A 4729-nucleotide genomic window follows, 5' to 3' on the forward strand; every position below is an offset into this window, starting at 1 on the left:
ACCAAAACTTAAAAACTGCTAAGAAACAGAAAATAACATTTATAGGATAAAATGGAAACGAATAAATTAAATATAACAAACCTACTATAAAACTCATGAATAAATAGATTATTTTTAGTGTAAATAAATAGAAACATTTGGTGCTTGTTCAGATAGAGTCGGCAGATCGATTTTTTTTAAAGATGTTTTAAGCAAAAACACTACTTACTGCATTGTCATGTCGAAAATAGTAATATATCCAAAAATTATGAAAATTCAATTAGAACAACTGATTTTGTGTTTTTAGTAAAAAAAAAAAAAAAAAAAGTCGGTCGCTAATGACTAAAACATTACAGTGTCAAAAAGGGAGCTAAGTATGTCCCCTGTATTTGCAATCTTCAAGGTGTTTGCATCCAGAGAAAATGCAATTTCCCAATTTTCCGTAAAAATTACTTTTAACTATAAATAATTTGGTGCTTGTGCACTTTTGCCACCACGCTATTTTTATAATTTTTTTTAGGTTAAATTCAAGCTTTATATCTTTTTTTTATTTTTGTTTTATTTTACTAAATTGTTAGGTCGAAGCACTGAATAGTTACAAAACACCCTCCCCATGTTAAGAATGGCTTTCAAAATAATAACGCTATTATTTTAGCACGGTGACAAAAGTGCACAAGTACCAATAATTTTTGGTATTATTTTACTTTAAGGCCCGTCTCACGTTCGTATATAACAAAATATTTTTTTTTTGTAGATTTCGTTTTTAGACGAATCTGAAAACCGTTTCCATTGCAAAAAAAATAGTTTTCATATGAAGAAATTACCTTTTCGAAAAGTGGGTGATCACTTTTCCATGTAAATTTAACTTAAAATGAGCACTCACTTTCTGCCCACCTGAGAGAGAGGGCATTTCTTGTGTTTATTGGCTAAAAAGTTTTTTTGTTTGATTTCTTTTGCATGGTATTAACCCCTGAACTCTGGGACTACTTTCCATTTCACAGCCTAGCCTTCGTTTATGCTACGTGCGAGCATAAACGAAGGCTGTTAAATGTGCACTCGCGTCCCAAACTGCCTTGTCACAGTGTAGTATTGTCGAAAAATTAAAATTAGACGAAAAACAAGTAGTTTTCCAAATATGAAGCAACGTAATTCTATGTTATCACGGCTGGCCATTTTGTACACGTTTGCGCGTACAAAATTTTTTCCCAATAATTTTTCACCAATACTACACTGTGACAAGGCAGTTTGGTACGCGAGTGCACATTTAACAGACTTCGTTTATGCTCATGCATAGTATAAATAAAGGCTAGGCTGTGAAATGGAAAGTAGTGTCAGAGTTCAGAGGTTAATGCACTTGCGCATACAAAAATGGCCACCCGTGATAACATAGAATTACATGGCTTCATATTTGTAAAACTACTTGTTTTTCGTCTAATTTTAATTTTTCGACAATACTATACAGTGACAAGGCAGTTCGGTATGCGATTGCACATTTAACAGCCTTTTTTATGCTCGTGTGTAGCGTAAACGAAGGTTGGGCTGTGAAATGGAAAATAGTCCCAGAGCTAAGGGGTTAATACCATACAAACGGTAAATTTGCGACAGAAACGGTTACCATACTCTTTTAAAGCAGACCGAAAACTACAAAAAACTATTTTTTTTTCTATACGAATGTGAGACAAGACTTAAAATAACGATTTTTCTTTATTTTTTAATTTCCTTGTGTCTTTATTGAAAGATAAAAACAAAAAAGAAAAAAAATCGAAACAACCTTTTAGATAATAAACACTAAAATGCCCCCTCTCTCAGGTGGCCAGAAAGTGGGTATTCATTTGAAGTTAAATTTACATGGAAAAGTAATCATCCACTTTTCGAAAAAGTAATTTCTTCATTTTTTTATTTTTTTTTTTATTAGATTTTCACCCCAAACAAGGCACATTGCCACTTTGGTGTAGGGGGCTACTATTAGGGGAAACAACTACTGGGGTACTATGTAGGGATTTGGGCAGCAAGATGTTGGTTCACATTGCACTTGAACTTCTGCATGTCAGTACAGTTGGGGAAGCAGTGACCTGGAATGGAGTTCCAAAGTCTAGCGGTTCTGGGGAAGAAACTACCGGAGTAGAAAGATCTTTTACATCTAGGGATCTCTACAGTGTGGGGGTGGGATTTTGCAGCTTGTCGGGTCTGTCGAGGGTGTTCACGTCGTGGGGGCACAAGTGCTTGCAGTTCATCAGAGCATTCACCATTAAAATACTTGTAGAACAGGCAGAGGGATGCAACGTTTCATCGATGGGACAGAGGCTGAAGCCTAGATGCCAGTTTAAGGCCTATCAGATTTGCGACTCTCTTTTGAACCCTTACGACAGAAACGGCTTTCAGATTCGTTTTTACTAATCTACAAAAATAATATTTTGTTATATACGAACGTGAGACGGGCCTTAATGTAAAATTTTACCTAATTTTTTACCTGATGAATTTTCGTAATTTTTGGATATATTACTATTTTCGATATGACAAGTAAGTACTGTTGCTTTTGCTTAAAACGACATATTTTACAAAATCACTCTGTCGACTCTTTGTTTAAGCACCAAACATTTTTGTTGGTTTTTTTTTTTTTTTTGCGTGATTAAAAACTAAGTTATCATTGTAACTCACGCACTTTTTTTTTTTTTTTTTTAAGGAGAAGGGGGCTCGAAGAATTATGATTTGCTCTGGTGTTTGTAATATTTTAGGTTGGTTAAATTCATTGCCGTCTGTTCCATTGTTATGACTGATTAAATTTAAAGAACTTAATATTTATTTTCTTCCAATTTATCAAAAATCGTCTGCTTTGCTCCGTATTAGCTAACCGCATCTGTTATCGTTTTCTGATTAGCTGATCAGCAACTTAACCAATGCTCGGCATAATCCGGTGAGTTTCGGTCCAGCCTTACCGGACATTTACGAGAAACCCGGTTCGTCTTGAATATATTGTAAGACGAAGAGTGCATCTGCCAGTACATTTTTTTTTAATCGTTAAAAAAATAAATACATAAAAATAAAATAAATATTCATTTTTGAAAATGACCATAGGTTTAATAGTTTTTATTCCTTTATATATATTTTTTTTCTTCTTCTTGAAAGGTTAGTAACCTTGGCCTTCTGAACAGGACCACACCACACCACAGTGTAGTATCTGTTCTGATGCTGTGCTGCGGTTGCGGCGGGCTGCGCTTCTTCACCTTTTCTATTCTCGGTCAGTGGAGAAGAATTCCTTCATGACTGAGGCAATTTTTAGTTTTTAGGGGAGCTCGATTTTCCCCACAATAAAAACCGACCTTATGTCTAACTCTGTCCTCGTCGGAAGGCAAGTAAATAAGAACATTATCCATTAAAAAAAACAAAAAAAAAACTGATTTTTTTTTTTTCCGCGTCTGTTCACAAAGTTTTCGTTCGGCACTGCCGGCCATTGTCAACAAAAACTTTGATCTTCCTTGGCCTTTTGGTCAAGATCAAAGTGTAGTATCTGTTCTTCAGATGCTGCAGTGCTGCAGTGCACTTCTATTTCTTGTTCTCTTTCAGTGGAGGAGAAATCCTTCACGACTGAGACAATTTTTATTTTTGTACCTTTTCTCCACGTTAAAAAACGACCCTGGTGTCTAACTCTGTCCCGTGGGGAGGCATAGTAAATAGGTACATAAGTATCAAAACCTCTACGTGTGTGCAGTTAAATTTAAGTTCCGTCTGTGTTTGTTTACATTTACGTCAGCTGATATTTGTGCTTGGAGATAAATGCCCTCGAAAAAAGTCACTTCCGATTAATGTTTATTCGTTTTTAAAATATTCTGGAAAAAAAGTCAAGTTTGTTTGCATATTTTAAAAGTGAATAAACATTAGTTAAAAGTGACTTTTCCAGGGAATTCATCGCCATGAACAAATATCAGGGTTATCCTGACGCTCCGCACTTCTTTATTTACATTGGAAGTGACGTCACACAAATCTTATAATACGGATGGCTGCAATTGTAAAAATAATTTGTTTTATTTTTCTTTCATTTTGAGCTCCTTTTTTTCTCCCGTTTGTTTTTGTTTTCTACAATTAATAAACCAGTTTACAAGTAAAAAATAATTTGTTTTAGCGAATTTAATTTTTTTTTTTCTCTCCCATTTGTTATATGGGTATTTGAGCGGAGAATCTAACATTTCTTTTCATTTTGAGAATTTGTTTTAGTTTTTAATTACTAACACAGCGGAGAATTTAACTTTTTTTTTTTTTTCTCCCATTTCTTATTTTGAGCGGAGAATTTATTTCAGTTTCATTTTGAGCTCTTTTTCCGATCCGGCGTTACGTTTTATAGGTAGTCCCTGCACTTTACGACCCGAGCTATTTTTTAACGCTATTATTTAGAAACCTATTATTTAACATGGGAAGGGAGGGTGTATTGTACTTTCACCTAACAATTCAATTAAAAAAAAAAAGGTAAATATGAAGAATTACTCCACCCTCAAATTCGTTTAAAATTACCACTCTTAAAGGTTGTCGGGGTCGCTGAAAATGAAAATAACGTTTAAAATTACGGCAAACGAGTAGTTTTCCAAGATTGAATTTACTTGTAAACTGGTTTATTAATTGTAGAAAACAAAAACAAACGGGAGAAAAAAGGAGCTCAAAATGAAATAAAAATAAAAATTATTTTTACAATTGTAGCCATCCGTATTATAAGATTTGTGTGACGTCACTTCCAATGTAAATAAAGAAGTGCGGAGCG

The 4729-nt window shown here is 34.2% G+C and overlaps 1 protein-coding gene across 7 annotated transcripts in view; it reads right to left on the reverse strand.

Annotated features, from left to right (window-relative positions):
• The window catches only part of LOC145243648 (cyclin-D-binding Myb-like transcription factor 1), a 90229-nt gene that overhangs the window by 84377 nt on the left and 1123 nt on the right, over window positions 1-4729 (reverse strand). The window lies entirely within an intron of this gene.

This window comes from Euprymna scolopes, chromosome 22 (assembly GCF_053919585.1).
Source record: "Euprymna scolopes isolate OS-2025 chromosome 22, ASM5391958v1, whole genome shotgun sequence".
Classification (NCBI taxonomy): Eukaryota; Metazoa; Mollusca; class Cephalopoda; order Sepiida; family Sepiolidae; genus Euprymna; species Euprymna scolopes.